This window comes from Rutidosis leptorrhynchoides, chromosome 6 (genome assembly GCF_046630445.1).
Source record: "Rutidosis leptorrhynchoides isolate AG116_Rl617_1_P2 chromosome 6, CSIRO_AGI_Rlap_v1, whole genome shotgun sequence".
NCBI lineage: Eukaryota > Viridiplantae > Streptophyta > Magnoliopsida > Asterales > Asteraceae > Rutidosis > Rutidosis leptorrhynchoides.
Window position 1 is genome coordinate 143,671,114 of NC_092338.1, and position 19,540 is coordinate 143,690,653.

The following is a 19,540-nucleotide window of genomic DNA, read 5'->3' on the forward strand; positions in this document are numbered from 1 at the left end:
CGTTTTTCTTTCTTATTTTTATTTTTCGACCTTTTATTTTCCGACGTTTTCCGACGAGCTCTTTTTCTTTCTTATTTCTCGACGCTCTAGTTTTTAGGACATAGAATTTTCTATTTCTTCTCTAAAATTTCAAAACGAAAAATTATTTTAAGCGGTTAAATTGATAGACATCGAAAATTTTCTGGTTCGTAGTAATAGTTGGATTTTTTAGTGGCGAGTTGTGGGCTTCTGATTTAAAGGGTCCTGGCTACCTGCTGCATCTATTGGCTATTCAAAACGTGGGCAAAATCAGAAAAGTCTATTAATTTGATAGCTTATATAATTTTTATCTTTTATAACTAATAGGATATTCAGTGAATGCACCGAGCAAAACGTTCACCAACTTTCATACGTTCACCACCTGTAACTCGATCAAGACATCTAGCCAATATTGTCGCCGTTGATTTTTCTTTAGAATCGTCATCTAGTCGACCAAGTACTCCAATTCAAATTTCCGATAATCCATTTTTTGAACCCGACTTCAAAATTGAAAACCCGGAGGATATTCAAGGACAATTCCAAGATCCAAAACCACTAATCATTCCTCCTGAACCACAAATCGTTAAATCAGAATCCTCTAGTGATTTGTATTCAACAATTTCAATTATGGAAGTAACAAAACCTCTAAGTATGAAAGATCGAATGAGAGCCACACGTACGGGCCAAGGACACGCCATTATTAAGCCAGACATTAATGCGCCAGATTATGAAATCAAAGGACAAATCCTACACATGGTAACTAATCAATGCCAATATAGTGGTACGCCAAAAGAAGATCTAAACGAACATCTTTGAACCTTTAATAGGATTTGTACTCTATTCAAAATCAGAGAAGTTGAGGATGAACAGATCTATCTCATGTTATTTCCCTGGACTTTAAAGGGAGAAGCCAAAGATTGGTTAGAATCGTTACCTGAAGGGGCGATTGATACATGGGATGTTTTAGTTGAAAAATTTCTTAAACAATTCTTTCCGGCATCTAAAGCTGTGAGACTTCAAGGAGAAATTGTTACGTTCGTGCAAAAGCCAAATGAAACATTATATGAGGCATGGACAAGATTCGGAAAATTGTTGAGGGGATGTCCTCAACATGGTTTAGATACTTATCAAATAGTACAAATATTCTACCAAGGATGCGACATTGCTACACGAAAAGACATCGACATAGCAGCTGGTGGTTCCATTATGAAAAAAACCGCAACCGAAGCTCATAAAATCATTGATAACACAGCCTCCCACTCACATGAGTGGCACCAAGAAAAAGATATCTTTCGTTCATCTAAAGCGGCTAGAGCCGATTCTAGCCATGACTTTGATTCCGTTTCCGCAAAAATAGATGCTTTCGAGAGACGAATGGAAAAGATGAATAAAGATATTCACGCAATACGAATTAGTTATGAGCAATGCGGTGGACCACACTTAACGAAAGATTGTCACATTGAGCAAACCATGGAACAACGAGAGAATATTTCCTACATGAACCAAATGCCGGGAAATAATTATCAACCTCCAAGGCCAAACTTCAATCGAAATCAAAACATTCTTTACAATCCAAATGAGCCAAACAATAACTCGTACAACCAACAATGTCTGAATAACCAACCAACTCAAAACAACACTTTCAATCAACAAAGACCTGGCTTATATAAACCACCACAACAAACCGAAGAGAAAAAGCCAAATCTAGAAGAAATGATGGCAAAGCTAATGGAATCTCAAACACAATTTATTACATCTCAAACCCAAACAAATGAGAGGTTTGATCAATCATTAAGAACTCAACAAGTTTCCATTTTAAATCTAGAAAAACACGTAGGTACTCTTGCTAGCATGATGAGTGAGAAGGAACAAGGAAAGCTACCGAGTAATACTGAAGTAAATCCTCGGAATGAGAATGTTAATGTGGTGTCAACAAATTATGAAAAACCAGCTCCAGAAGATGGGAAGGTTTTAGATGTAAGTAACAATGAAGAAGTTACAGCACCACCACCACCAACCGAGTATGTAAAGCCGGTGGTGGCACCATACAGAACACCCATCCCGTTTCCAAGAAAAGGAGTTGAGTATGAGCAAGTAATAGTTAATAAAGTTTGTGATACCTCTGAAAAGAAGAAGAAGAAGAATAAGAAAATGCAAGAAACAAAAACCGTAAAGATAAACCCGGTGAAGACAGTTCCACCAAAAGTTCCACCCAGGTTGGGTGATCCGGTTGAATTTATTGTTCCTTGTCTACTTAGTGATTGTGTCATGTATGATGCACTAGCAGATTTAGGTGCGAGAGTGAGTGTTATGCCTCTTTCATTATATAAGAGATTAGGAGTAGGTGAGTTAAGTCCAACGGAAATGAGTGTTCGACTCTTTGATCAAACCATTAGGCACCCAGTTGGAATCGCTGACAACCTACCCGTTCAAGTGGGTAATTTAACCTTTCTAGTCGAATTCATTGTCATTGACATAGAAGGGGACCCAAATATTCCTCTAATTTTAGGTCGTCCATTCTTAGCGTCCACTGGGGCGTTATTTGATGTAAGAGAGGGTAGAATGAGGTAGAATGACACTTAGTGATGGGGACAAATCGATCACCTTTGTGAGTTGAAAGTCTAAATCTTCACCAACCAAAACTGTTGAACCAACAAAAATGATTGGTAAGAACCATATTGTTTTACCAACTCCAACGGTAGTGCTTAACAATAATAAAATGCCTAAGTATGGGGAAGATGAAGCAACACCTAATGATGACCTGATAACAAAGAACCCCGTTGTTGATACGAAATTAAATGACCCCATTATTAATAGTTCAATGAAGAAACTTATTAAACGGATTCGCGATGCTAGAACCAAGGGGAACTTTAAGTTATGTAACCGGTTAGTATCCAATCTTTCACCTAAAGAAAAGGCGAAAGTAGTTGAATTTGTGGATATTACACAGGAATCTGACCAATGGCTTAAAGCAAAAGTCACAGATATGCAAGTTGATTATGGTCCAAAAGAAATTGACGATGAAGTTAATCACAATTTCAACACCACAGCTACCTAAGTGTGGGGAGATTCAAATGTTCTAAAAGAAATTATTGTCTAGAGTTAGTTGTTCTGTTCTCGTGTAGTTTCGAGAATAGAATCCGATTGGTCTTTTCCACTAGCAGACACTAAAGAACTAGTTTTCTCCCCCCATTCTAAATTTTTGTTTTGTAGGTTTTGTATGAAATTAATATGCATTTTTAAATTTAAGTTTTTTTTTGTGAATTTAAAAATAAAAATTACTTTATTTCATTAAGTTTAAAAAATGATTTCTAAATTCATCGTAAGTTGAAGACTAGGTCATGGAACCGAAATTGCTTTACCCGAGGGTGGGGCGAAAAATTTTGTTATCATTATTTTTAATATTATTGATCTAAAGTATACCAAAAAAATTAAAAAATTAAAAAACCCAAAAATCTTTGCTTTTTAAACAATCGCTTTAAAAGCGACAAATTTTAAATTTTGTCGAGGGACGGACTAGGTAAACATACCGAAACTACCTAAAGTAAAGGAAACAAAATTTAAAAAAAATTATTCATTTAAATTGTTTTAATAAATAAAGGTTTTATAAAAAAAAATATATAATAAAAATATTATGTATGTTTGTAGTTTATCTTATGTATAAAATAGGGTAAAACAGCGCACTTTCAAAGACTGGCATTAAAGTTCAGCAAAAGCTACTAATTTTGACGACAAGACGTAAAATATCAAATGTGATATAAAATAATATGTTTGCAAACTCGGTATTTTTAATCACTTTTCTACACTAATCACCCTCTTGAATTTATAATTATAATCCGATTTCATGCAAATGGGGGCATTGCATGATCTCAAGTGTGGGGAAGGGTTATAAATTCTCTCGGGTTTACACTTAGTTTAATTGCCAAATTTTGTGAAAATTTGAAAAAATTTCAACTACATGAATTCAAAATCATGTTTATACATATTTATGAACGATAAAACTAGGTTATAATACCGAAATTATTGTTACCTCGGAGAGAACATAAATGAAGAAACAACCCAAAATGTTAGAATTCATTTAAAATGGAATAGAGGAGAATAAAAAGGCAAAGAAAAGAATAAATAAAAGCTAAGTGTGGGAAGAATTTACTAATTTCTTTAAAACACATATCACATATTTGGTACAGATTATTGCAGGTACTTTTGCTTTGGACTAAACTAATCAGTTTTACCCAATTTATTGTAATACCTTTAAAAGAATAGATGGATCTACACGATGAATTAATTCCATCATTAAAAGGAAGTAAAGTCTTCCGAAAAAGACACACGCTTCTTGATTTAGGTCAGGAAGTTGTCGTCCAGACCAGCTGTAGGTTGACGAAAAATCTAGAAAAATCATCTCTAAAATCAGCAGGAAATCCACGGACCTCAACATCAAACAGGGTGGCCAAGTGGTTAGACTTATCCTAACCATGAGAGGATCTGTCTCGTAAAATGGGGAGGGCGCCGTGCAAATTAGCTTGATAAGACTAATGAATCAGACCCCCAGAAAGGATAATCTCCTTAAAGATTAAAAATCAGCTTTTAAGCCTGATATTACTCAATCCTTGAGATTGACTTTAAAGATTGAGAATTACAAACTCATGGAATTCAATGATATCTAAACTCGAGCTTGAACGAGAAAATATTTTGATCAAAATTAAAACCGATTTGTTTTCTGAAAACTCATTTTCAATGCGTTCATTACCATTGAACGTAAAACCCTAGGAATTCACCGGAATTCATTAGATCACCTGAACCAAAGCGGGTGTCAACCGTAAGAACGGTGGTTAAATAGCATGGTCGAAGACAGGACCTTGTGCCAGACCGAAAAACTATAGGGTGATCTTTACTATTGCTCCTACAAAGGATAGTAATTGCATCCAACACGTTATAGACCATAATCAAAAGCATGTCACGGGACATTGCCTTAACAGTTTATTTGTTCAACGCTTTCCTTTACAACCGGACGGTAGTTTACCGAAAGGTAATATACGGGACAAGTAAACTGGACGTGTGCTTTCCTAATACAAGGTTAGCAAGTGGGTGACACAAAACCATAAGTTTTTGAGCTAAAATTTTGAAATCTGAAACCCACAAAAATATTTTGCAAACACCGGTGAAGGGTTATTCTGGAAAACTTATCTAGGGTAAAAGCTAGAATGAATTTTCAAAAGATCAAATGTTTTCATAAAGATCCAATTTCCTTAAAGGATCTAAATTTTCATAGTCATGTGGGACTGTAAACCACATCGTTACTATCATTGTTTATACCACCGTATTAAAATCACTGATGTATAAAGTGTGAGAATAAAAAAGTGATTCAAGTGAAGTGTGATTTTATTTTAAGTTCTGTATTGCTTGAGGACAAGCAACGCTTAAGTGTGGGGATATTTGATAGTGCTCCAAATGAACATATATTTAGGCACAATATCCTTCCAATATGTAAAGCTTTTAGTTGCTATTGTTCTATTTTTATGTTGTAATCGTTTAAATAAATAAGTGCGAAGACAAAAGAAGAAAATGACTATTTGAAGACGCAAATGACCAAAAAGCTCAAATGTACAAGATACAATCCAAGTGGTTCCATTTATTGATAAGAAACGTCTAAAAATGACAAGAGTACGAGCCGCAGAACGCAAAGTACACGATATCTACGCGTACAAAAGGACGTTCGAAAATCCGGAACCGAGACATAAACCGAGCATCAACGCGCGAGTCAACGGTCCTAAAATTACGAGTCAACTATGCACAAGAATATAATATAATATATATATAATTAATATAAATTATATATAAATTATATATATAATAATATATCGACAAGCAAGAAAACAAAAAATATGTGAGCTGGATCTGACGGCCATGCGATCGCATGGGAAATAGGCATAAAATCCATGCGAGTGCATGAGCTCATGCGAGTGAATGAGATTTGCACTAAAAACCAATGCACTCGCATGGGCATCAGAATCAGGAATTATGCCTATAAATATCATGCTTCTGCTCGACGAAATGTACACCATCTTTTTCTTTTCCTTCATCAATGTAATATATATTTATATTATAATTTTAATTTAAGTTAATTTTAATAATAAAGTTATGGTTTAGTTGGGTTATTGTAAGAAATGTTTTACGGTCGGAACTCTGTCCGTGTAACGCTACGCGATTAATCACCACTGTAAGCTATGTTCTTCCTTTTTAAATTAATGTCTCGTAACTAAGTTATTATTATGCTTATTTGAGCCAAAGTAATCATGATGTTAGACTAAATATTAAGACGGGGTTATTAGATTTTGTACCATAATTAAGGTTTGGACAAAAGACCGACACTTGTGGACATTGGACTATTGACTATTAATAGATATGGGGTATTGTCTAATCGAATGATAACTCATTAGAATCTGTCGAACCTATCTTCAAATTAGTTAATCTAATAATTATTAAAATGATTATGTATGTTCTATTTAGTGATATTTATACGACATCTTTTACGATCATTTAATTAATTATTCGGGTTGGGTAATTGATTATTAATTCTGATCAAGTGGGTAAATTAATATTCATATCTCATTAAAACAGGGGTGGATTACATACAAGGATAATTGGTGTAATTGTTAACAAAGTAATAAAACCTTGGATTATACGTAGTCGATAACCTGGTGTAATCATTAAACAAAGTATTAAAACCTTGTTACAGTTCGAATCCCTAATTAGTTGGAATATCTGACTTCGGGAATAAGGTTAATTTGACGAGCATTTTATAATTATGACCGATGGACTATTATGGACAAAAACCAGATAGGTATCAAATAAACCAGGACAAAGGACAATTAACCCGGGTAATAAATTAAAATCAACACGTCGAACATCATGATTACAGAAGTTTAAATAAGCATAATACTTTTATTTCATATTTCATCGTACCTTTATTTACTGTCATTTGAATTACTGCAATTTACTTTATCGAAATTTTAATTCTATCATTTATATTATCATCATTTATCTTTACGCTTTATTTAAAATCGACAAACCGGTCATTAAACGGTAAAACCCCCTTTTATAATAATATTACTATATATAATTATATATATATATTATAGTTATTAAAATATAGCGTTAAACTCAGATAGTTCCCTATGAAACGAACCGGACTTACTAAAAACTACACTACTCTACGATTAGGTACACTGCCTATAAGTGTTGTAGCAAGGTTTAGGTATATCCCATCTATATAAATAAATAAAAAGCTTGTGTAAATTATATCGTATTTAGTAGTAAAAATATAACTATTTCGTATACGCCGCTGCACACATCAGAAACATAGGTGTATTTGTAAACGTTGTTTTTGAACCACAAGATTTAGTGTAAGTTGATTATCCAAATCGTTTGCATTCTAAAGTGGTTGTACGTTCGTGAGCACCCAATTATCAAGACTTAACTGTTTTACAAACCCCGTTATCATAGTGTTAGAACCTACACTATACCCGAAAATATATTTCATCCGCTAACGGTAGCGAACCGTCCGAATGAGGGCGCATCAAGCCCGTATGGATCCACACAACATAAGTTCACGTTTACACCCTACAAGTGTAACTAATGATAATTGAATTGAGGCTTTTTTTTCTAACTCGCTGTGGAATTTTTGTTTTCGTGCTTGTGTTCAAAGCTTAAAAGTATGATACGTATATGTTTCTCATCCCATAATTTAAAGAATAAAAGTTGTTGAAAAGATGGGACTATGATCTCACCTTGAGTGCACGAGTATAAAGGTACTTCACAAAGTAAACGTGTGCATGAAAGTTGTTTAGTCTTGACCTTAACAAGTAAGTTGTACCAATACCGGGTAAGACATAAGGTCGGTCGAAATGTGTTCAATTAGTCCTATGGCTCGTTACGAGTCGATTATATAGCATGTGAATCAAGTTGTCAAGTTTCATGCAAGAATCAAGTATAAGAGAAAGGTTATAACGATTATACAAAGTATGGGTTAAGTTTGAATAAAAGTCAACTTTGGTCAAGTCAAAGTCAACAAAAAAGTCAACACGTTCGGGTCGGGTCTCGGACAATTTTTCTGAGTTATATAATCATATATGAGCATGTTAGAACAAGTTACATGTTAATTGGAGGTGCGTAGCATAGTTGGATTTAAATGTGAAAATGCGAAATTGAACAGCCCCTTTTCCAGGCAAACGCCGTGCCGCGCCAAAGGTGGGCCGCGCCGCGGCAATATACGTGGGCTGATCCCTGGGCTGTTTCAAGTGTTCAAGTCTCGAACCAAACTTCATTTTAACACAACTAATGAACCGTAAACACTTAAAACGCATGCCATACATCGTTGAAAAGGTATTTTAACGAGGAATACAACAAAATACATATCATCAAACAATTACATCATTTAAAATGACCAAATCCTCGTCGAATAATCGTTAAAAGTTCATCATTAAAGTTTCAAGTTCGTAAAACGCATTTCATGACTCGGGAACTTACTACTCACATGTAATATGCCGTTTTGTAGGTAATTACGCATACAATACAACTAAACACTTACCAACAACTTCTCATAGCATTCAAGGCATCAAAAGTTCATTTTAAATGCTATCAAATCCTAACCAAGAATCATGAATTCAACATTTATGTTAATGAAGTTTTTCCAAGTCAACCGACATACTAAAACGAAGCTAATGATGCTAGTAACACTTTTAATACATGAGCTTTAACATTTAACAACATTAAATCACCCAAAGTTCAAGATTAAACAAACCCTTTTTCAAGTTCATGCTAGTTTATGCACAATAACGATATCGAGCAAATAAATCACATATTCATGTTAGACTCGAGCCATGGACACTAACTAATACACTTTTAAGTTTAAAGGTCTAATTTATGAAAATTAAATATTTTGAAAAGCTTACCCCAAGCTATGAAATTAGTACCAAATTGAAGAGGATGATGCAAGGATCACAAAAGTACAATTTGTTTTGATGCTAGCTTCCTTGAAATGATTTAGATGATGATTTAATGTTGATGGAGAAAATAAAGTCTTGTTGCTAGTAAGAAAAGAAAGAAAAAGAAAAAGAAAAAGAAAAAGATAAATGGTGAATGTGAGGGAAAAAGGGAAGTATGTGGGAGGTGGGTGGAAGAGTGGGTTGACTGGTTGACCTAGTCACTAGTTTGCCCACTTGCCAACATTAGTCCCTCGAGTTTAAAAGCGGGTGCGTGAATTAACCGAACAAATTATTTTTAAAACGCTAGAGTAAACGAGAGATGTTATAATTTAAACGGGGTTATTGAAAATGCTAATTAACGGAAGATACTAATTTAGATAACGAGAGATATTATAAAAAAAGATGGCGTTAAAATAAATTTAACGGAAAAAGGCGGGTTATTACATTACCCACACCTTAAAAGAAAGTTCGTCCCGAAATTTAGTTGGAAGTAGTAGTCGTTGTTTCTTCCTCGAGATCTTTCGTCGCCAATTCTACGAATAAGTGAGGGTACTCCCTTCTCATTTGATCTTGGCATTCCAACGAACTTTGACGATCGGGATTTTACTTCGTTGTTAAAGTTTGGTTTCACGACTCATAATTTCAACCGGTTTTCCCATGAAGTGGAGTTTTTAATCGATAGTAAGCTCATCGAAAGGAATAACAATTTCTTGTATGGCAAGACACTTCTTTAAGTTTAATACATGGAATGTAGGATGAACGGATTTCAATTGAGTTATGAAAGGACCCGTCCTAATCCATCCGAACGAATTCATTACATTTGGTTACATCGCGAGGTACTTGACCTCTATATGATACATTTTCAAACATTTGCATTCGTTTTTAAAAGACATAATTTCTTTACAACGCAAGTTGACGGCATGCATATCATTTCATAATACATCCAACTATAATTGACTTAATAAAATTCCTGATGAACTCAACGAGTCGAATGCAACGTCTTTCGAAATATGTCATGAATGACTCCAAGTAATATCTCTAAAATGAGCAAATGCACAGCGGAAGATTTCTTTCTTACCTGAGAATAAACATGCTTTAAAGTGTCAACCAAAAGGTAGGTGAGTTCATTAGTTTATCATAATCGATCATTTTCATCATTTTAATAGACCACAAGATTTTCATTTTTCATTTCTCATAAATATACGTCCCATGCATAGAGACAAAAATCATTCATATGGATTGAACACCTGGTAAGCGACATTAACAAGATGCATATAAGAATATCCCCTATCATTCCGGGACATCCATCGGATATGATAAAACAACATCGAAGTACTAAAGCATCCACAACCATGGATAGGGTTTGTTAGGCCCAATAGATCTATCTTTAGGATTCGCGTTAATTAGTAGATCGGTTTACTAATTCTTAGGCTACCAAGCAAAAAGGGGCATATTCGGCTTCGATCATTCAACCATAGAATGTAGTTTCAATTACTTGTGTCTATTTCGTCAAACATTTATAAAAGCGCATGTATTCTCAGTCCCAAAAATATATATTACAAAAGCATTTAAAAAGGGAGTAATGAAACTCACAATACTGTATTTTGTAGTAAAAATACATATGACGACTTTGAATAAGTGCAAGGTTGGCCTTGGATTCACGAACCTATATCATTTGTATATTTATTAATATATATAATCGTAATCGAATAAATATATATATTATTATTAGTGATATAATATAATTTTTATATTAATAACTTATATATATTTCATTATTTAATTGAATGTATTCATTTTGTATATAAAAATATTAATATAGTTAAGTTATGTATATTAAATATTCTTTTATGTAATTACTCTTTTGTTTACAAAATACTAGTTATAATAATACTAGAATAATTATACTGATAATAATAATAATTTTCATAGTACTAATAATATTAATGATAGTATTAATAATAGTTTTTATAAAAATATAGATTTAAAGTAATGATACTTTTAGTAATAATTAAATTAATTTTCAATAATAATAGTACTTGTTAATGATATTCATATTAACGAAAATGCTAATATTAATAATAATACTTACATCAATATCAATAATACTAATAATTTTAAAATGATACCAATACTAATATTAACGAAAATACTAATAAATTTTATTATATTCATAATAGTAATAATAATAATATTCATAATAATAATAATAATAATAATAATAATAATAATAATAATAATAATAATAATAATAATAATAATAATAATATTTAAAGGGTACAGTTTATAATAATCTTAATAATACTTGCAAAATACTAATGTTAATGAAATTTTCAATACTTGTAAATATAAATATGATATTATTAATAATAATAATTATAATACTAGCAATAACAACAATCTTAATAATCATATTAATAACGATACCTTAAATGATAAAATTAATAATAATTATACAAATATAAATAATACTTATACTAAATACTAATACTATACTAATATTAATGATAGTAATAATTATAATGCTTATAAATATGTTAATAATAATAATAATTGTAAGTATGGTACTAATAACAATAATAATCATAATAATAATAATAGAAATAAAATTTAAGAGTGTATACCCTTGAGAAGCTTTTCCTAAAAAAAAAAATACCCTGGACCGGGCTCGATCTCGTGACCTCTCACTTAAACACAAACCCAAAAAACCATCTGCTCTGAATCGTTTTTCTGAAATTATACACACCCATAAACTACTTAACCTGTTGATCATGTTATCCTATTTCTACTTCATCTCCACGAATTTATATCGACTCAGGTTCCATTCAACCACATCACCAACATATTGGATTTGTTTTTTTTCTGGGTTTATAACTGAACAGAATTATACGTGATTACTAGAACTAATTTAAAACAAAACAAAATAAATAATAATAAAAAACTCGAACAGCAAAATAAGAAGCACGTATGAACTTTAAATTCAATTCGAGAATTTAGGATATTTTAGACCATAATTATAATATGATAAAGGTTGTAAACGACTCCTAGAAACTATCTGAATTCTCAATTTCTCTCAAAACCTTAAAACACATTTGAATTTCAAGATGAACACACTGGTTGACTTTTTGATTTAGAAACTTTGACCTTAAAATTAAAACTCGATAGGAAAAATTGGCATTTGAAACTTTACAGAAAGTTTTAGTGTAAGATTTCTAGCAACTTTGCTTTTATAGATTTTGAAATGGAATTCAAATTCGATGTTTTGATGAAAAGTTACAAGAACAGGGGAAAAACGGTTTTGTTCTTTTAAACTTCTGTTTTCCTTCTAATTAACAGCAGCTAGTAGTTTAATATACACGATAACAATGATCTTAATTTAATAATTGAAGCAGTATCATGATTTGATCGATAATTGTTTTATTATGGTAAATAGTCGACGTGAAGGGGATGTAAAATAGAATGAGGAGAAAACAAATTATATCCTGTTATTGATTCCCAATCAATTTTTTTTGTGTTCTGGATAATTGGATCGAGTTGGTAACATCAGCAGACAGATTACACAGCTTCAGACAACGATAGGCAACTGAATACGCTTTTATATAATTATTTAATTATGTATATACCGTATATATATATATATATATATATATATATATATGTATTTATCAGGATTTGTATTATGTGTATTTATCTATATAACAGTATTTGTATTTTATTATATATCTAATCTGATATATATCTGTATGTGTATATATCATATTAACTTTTGTATTAGTACTTAACAACATAAATGCATTATTAATTTTAAAAAATATCATTTATTTTTAATAAGAATAAGATTACTAATATTAATATTAATAATATTGTTAATGGTAATTATAATAATACTAATTATATTAGTATTAATAATAATATTAGTAATAATAATTTTTGTATATATCAAATTTCATATCTATGTAAAATATTTTTTAATAACACTAATATTAAAAGTAATAACCATATTATTATAACAATTACATATTAATATATTAGTATTCACCTATTATAAGTCACGTAATATAACTATATAACATGTATTACGTCATAATGAGTAAAATAATATCTAATAATAATATAAATCATAATAACTAAAATTTTACAACTAGTTATAATAATAATGTTGTTAAAAATGATAATAATAATAATGTAACAAATCGAATGTATCAAATTTCATATAAATATACTTTAATTAATAATACTAACTTTAATATTAGTATTAATATTTATTGTAATGATAATGAAAGTAATAATAACAATATTTTATCTTAGGATTACTTTTAATATATTAACATTACAATTCTATTAACTTTGTAATGTTTAATGATTATATACTATGTATAATTGAATTCTTATACATTACAATATACATATAATCATAATCATATATGGAAATCATATATTTATGTATAGATTCTTTTTAAATTACAAAAATCATTTGTATCTTTTTTTAATTCAAATGGTTAAATGGTATTATATTAATTCAAATTAAAGTATACACTTATATATATATATATATATATATATATATATATATATATATATATATATATTTATATATTTATATATTTATATTGTTTCTTACACACAATAGTTCGTGAATCATCGGGAATAGTCAAATGTTAAATGAATCCTTGTAAATAGTTCAAAAATTTTAAGACGCGACATAACAGGCTTTGCTTATCGTGTCAAATTCATATAAAGATTAAGTTTAAATTTGGTCGGAAATTTCCGGGTCATCACAAGTTGGGAGTTCGAAACGGTAAGCAACGGGTCCAATACGCTCCAAGATTTCAAAAGGATCAAAATATTGCGGATTTAGCTTTCTACGTTTCTCGAAACGGATTACACCTTTTCAAGGTGCGACTTTTAACGTTACGCGGCCATCCACTTGGAATTCGAGAGGTTTATGTCTAACATCGGCATAGTGGCGATTACGGGCCGTCTTGAGCCTTTCTTGGATTTGAATGATCTTAACGGTTATTTCATGAATGAGTTCGGTTCATGGATTTTCTTGTCACCTACTTCGGCCCAGCAAATAGGAGAACGACATTTGCGGCCATATAGAGTTTCAAGAAAGGTGCGGCGTTAATACTCGAATGAAAACTATCGTCGTAAGAGGAATCAATTAAAGGCAACAATTACAAGTTCGTGATATGTTTTCCAGGGTTTGAATCGTATGTTTGCTTGGTCCGTTAGTTTGTAGATGATACGCGGTACTCATGTTTAAACGTGTTCCCAAGGCTTCTTGTAAGGCACTCCAAAATTTAGAAGTGAAGCGAGTATCTCAATCTGAAATAAATGAGAATGGCACACCATGTCGAGATAGAATTCCTATAATGTATAGTTATATAAGTTTTTCCCATCTTGTCGGTTTCTGAAAAATGTTTGTTAGAGCAAGTTCTTATCGGTTTCTGAAAACGTTAGTTAGGACTATTCACCCCTCGTGGCGAATACTAGTATAACATGAAGAGTCTCTCTCTCCATTGAGAATTTAGATAAAAGATTTCCTTATACAGAAGTACGAGTGTAATGCGAGAGAAGTTTCTCCTTGATGTGAGCATATCATGCATTTTGGTAGTTCGTCGATAAAACTGTGCGAAAACGAGATAGTATACACGTGTAGCATATGTTTTGAAGTTGAAAGAATTGGTCATTTATTCAGAAGCATCAATATGATTTGGCAATATCAAGATGTGTCCCTGGTATGGTTGTTATCAATATTCTCGAAGTCTTCAGATGGCAAAAAGGAAAAATAAAGTCATGTACATGGCACATGGTGGTGATTAGGTTGATCGAGTCCAATCACCATCACGAGTCATTAGAACTTTGGTATGAATTACCATAATATAACCACATTGATTGAGTGTCGTTATATTATGCTAACTCATACCACCATTCCCACATCACTCCATAGAGTCAAGTTCGTGTAATCGTGAAGATTTAAAATGAACAAAGTGTAACGGCATCTCTAACGTGACTCGTATTTAATCGAAAGAATTAGCGCAACTCTGAAGATGCGTTTCCCGACGAAAGTGTATAACTGGTTGTTCACGTCAATGCGGTTCAAGTCAAAAAATAATGTCTTTAGGTATGCAAAGAGTAACGAATTAGAATAATGAGTAGTACGCAACCGTAGTGATAAGCAGTGATGACGATACTCATCTAGAATAGTGGTGGTAGTAACAAGAAGTGGTAGATAGTGAAGATCACCGGTGTAACATCGGTAGTGGTTAATGATTTCCATAGTGGTGGAAACTTTATAGTACTCGTGGATAGTAAGCTGGGATGGTGGTGAATAACAACATGGGAGACAAAGTTCCCGAACTAGTATAACTAATGAAGTCGTCGTCATCCTTACGTGTATGCATCTTGAATTTACGTGTGTTACCAGAAAGTGGCAGAATACGGATTCGCATAACGAGAGTTAGGTACAATTAAGAGGTTCACCTAAGAAAGATTCAAGTATATAATGCACAAGTAGTCAAATAAGTGCTATCTATAGTAAATGCAAGTCAGAATGCAATGGTTAACTATCAGTAGTAGTCTAAATTCACTAATGCGTCCTAATGACTCTGTCAGACACACTAATGCACCTCCTAGATCCCTACAACCAACGCTCTGATACCAACTGTGACGACCCGAAAAAATTGCCATTGACGACGCCGTTAACTTAGGTCCCGTTACGTGGTCATAGTCCCTAAATGAGACATGCACAAGTGACGACCCGACAAAATTTCCTTTAACGGCGCCGTCAACTTAGGTCCCGTTACGTGGTCATAGCCCCTAAATGAGACGCGTTTGACCAAAATTATGTCGCTTTCATTTGAAACGTGTATGACTTGCAAAGTTTTAAGTTACCAAGCGGTTCGACAACGAGTTTAAGTTTACAAAAGTTAATAAGTATAAATGAAATAACTTGCGACATAATATAAGTTGAAAATCACAATTGCTATAAATAGCGTAAGTATGTATGCTTTATGTTTGAATATAAAGGTGCTATCACTAGCGTATGCATGTATGCTTGACCCCAAGCAAGTAATCAAAGTGTGCGGAAGCATGTATCAAGTAGCCAAGTATGAACCTGAGAAACATATAGAAAACTGTCAACGAAAAACGTTGGTGAAATCATAGGTGCATTTGTAAACGTTGTTTTTGAACCACAAGATTTAGTATATGTTGATTCTCCAAATAGTTTGCATTCCAAAGTTGTTGTACGTTCGTGAGCACCCAATTATCAAGACTTAACTGTTTTACGAATGCCGTTTTCATAGTGTTAGAACCTACACTATACCCGAAAATATATTTCATCCGCTAACCGTAGCGAACCGTCCGAATGAGGGCGCGTCAAGCCCGTATGGATCCACACAACATAAGTTCACATTTACGCCCTACAAGTGTAACTAATGATAATTGAATTGAGGCTTTTTGTTCTAACTCACTGTGGAATGTTTGATTTCGTACTTGTGTTCAAAGCATAAAAGTATGATACGTATATGTTTCTCATCCCATAATTTTAAGAATAAAAGTTGTTGAAAAGATGGGACTATGATCTCACCTTGAGTGCACGAGTATAAAGGTACTTCATAAAGTAAACGTGTGTATGAAAGTTGCTTAGTCTTAACCTAAACAAGTAAGTTGTACCAATACCGAGTAAGACACAAGGTCGGTCGAAATGTGTTCAATTAGTCCTATGGCTCGTTACGACTCGATTATATAGCATGTGAATCAAGTTGTTAAGTTTCATGCAAGAATCAAGTATAAGAGAAAGGTTATAACAATTAAACGAAGTATGGGTTAAGTTTGAATAAAAGTCAACTTTGGTCAAGTCAAAGTCAACAAAAAAGTCAACACGTTCGGGTCGGGTCTCGGACAATTTTTCTGTGTTATATAATCATATATGAGCATGTTAGAACAAGTTACATGTTAATTGGAGGTGCGTAGCATAGTTGGATTTAAACGTGAAAATGCGAAATTGAACAGCCCCTTTTCCAGGCAAACGCCGTGCCGCGCCAAAGGTGGGCCGCGCCGCGGCAATATACGTGGGCTGATCCCTGGGCTATTTCAAGTGTTCAAGTCTCGAACCAAACTTCATTTTAACACAACTAATGAACCGTAAACACTTAAAATGCATGCCATACATCATTGAAAAGGTATTTTAACGTGGAATACAACAAAACACATATCATCAAACAATTACATCATTTAAAATGACCAAATCCTCGTCGAATAATCGTTAAAAGTTCATCATTAAAGTTTCAAGTTCGTAAAACGCATTTCATGACTCGGGAACTTACTACTCACATGTAATATGCCGTTTTGTAGGTAATTACGCATACGATATAACTAAACACTTACCAACAACTTCTCATAGCATTCAAGGCATCAAAAGTTCATTTTAAATGCTATCAAATCCTAACCAAGAATCATGAATTCAACATTTATGTTAATGAAGTTTTTCCAAGTCAACCGACATACTAAAACGAAGCTAATGATGCTAGTAACACTTTTAATACATGAGCTTTAACATTTAACAACATTAAATCACCCAAAGCTCAAGATTAAACAAACCCTTTTTCAAGTTCATGCTAGTTTATGCACAATAACGATATCGAGCAAATAAATCACATATTCATGTTAGACTCGAGCCAACTTTCATGACTCGTCCTAATCCATCTGGACGAATACATTACATTTGATTACATCGCGAGGTACTTGACCTCTATATGATACATTTTACAAACATTGCATTCGTTTTTAAAAGACAAACTTTCATTACATCGAAAGTTGACGGCAAGCATACCATTTCATAATTTATCCAACTATAATTGACTTAATAATAATCTTAATGAACTCAACGACTCGAATGTAACATCTTTTGAAATATGTCATGAATGACTCCAAGTAATATCTTTAAAATGAGCAAATGCACAGCGGAATATTTCTTTCATACCTGAGAATAAACACGCTTTAAAGTGTCAACCAAAAGGTTGGTGAGTTCATTAGTTTATCATAATCGATTATTTCCATAATTTTAATAGACCACAAGATTTTCATTTCCATTTCTCAGAAATATACGTTCCATGTATAGAGACAAAAATCATTCATATGGATTGAACACCTGGTAACCGACATTAACAAGATGCATATAGAATATCCCCATCATTCCGGGACACCCATCGGACATGATAAACTCGAAGTACTAAAGCATTCCAAATTCCAGAATGGGGGTTGTTAGTTCCCGTAGATCTACCTTTAGGATTCGCGTCAATTAGGGGCCTGTTCCCTAATTCTTAGGCTACCAAGCTAAAAGGGGCATATTCAATTTCGATCATTCAACCATAGAATGTAGTTTCAATTACTTGTGTCTATTTCGTAAAACATTTATAAACAGCGCATGTATTCTCAGTCCCAAAAATATATATTGCAAAAGCATTTAAAAAGGGAGCAAATGAAACTCACAGTATAATATTTTGTAGTAAAAATATTCATATGACAGAACTGAACAATGCAGGGTTGGCCTCCGATTCACGAACCTATAACATTTGTATATTTATTAATTTACATAATAGTAATCGAACTTATATATTATTCTTAGTGATGTGATTTATATATATAGTAGATTAATAAGTTAAATTATGTGTATTTTCATTTTATATATAGATATATTAATATAGTTAAGTTATGTATATTAAATATATATCTTTTATATGCAGATCATTTGTTTATGAAATTATTATTAATTTTGATAATAATAAAGTTAATAAAACTAGTGGTATTTTATAATAATATTGATAAAAGTGACAATAATAATAATGTTATTAGAAATAATGATATTAGCAAATATAATACAAAGTTGTGCTATGATAATAATAGTTATAATAATTTTAGTAATTCCTATGAATCATAAATTAATTAAAATTCTAATTCAATAATTTTCCTACTAATCTTTATATCCAAGATTTCTGTTTTCATGATTGTAATAATATTTTTAAAATCTTTATATTCTTATTCATGAAAATCATAATCTTCGTGTCGACTTTCTATGATAACGACTATGGTTTCTTATAACATTAATTTGTATCTATAATCATAACTTTTACATGTATTCGTATAATTATAACTAATTTCTATAATCTTTATCCTATTATCTTTTATTATGTATTTATGTTATTAATATGTTTCATATCCTTGAAATTATAATAATAATACTAATATTAATAATACAATAATATTACTAACAATATAAATGGATATATATTACTAATAACAACAATCTTAATAATAATAATAATAATAATAATAATAATAATAATAATAATAATAATAATAATAACAATAATAATACTTATTATATTTATAGTTATAATAGTTTTAATCTTAATAATAATAACTAGGTTAATAATAATTAAAACAATGATAATAATAACATTGAATAATATTACTAATAAAAATAATAACAATAACAATAATAATAATAAATAATAATAATAATAATAAAT

At 31.7% G+C, this 19,540-nt stretch overlaps 1 non-coding gene across 1 annotated transcript; it reads right to left on the reverse strand.

The window, feature by feature from the left end:
• Window positions 1–1,029: 1,029 nt before the first annotated feature.
• Window positions 1,030–1,136, reverse strand: LOC139856665 (small nucleolar RNA R71). Its single transcript, XR_011762131.1, has one exon. It is a non-coding gene; the product is annotated as a small nucleolar RNA R71 (small nucleolar RNA).
• Between the last annotated feature and the right edge of the window lie 18,404 nt (window positions 1,137–19,540).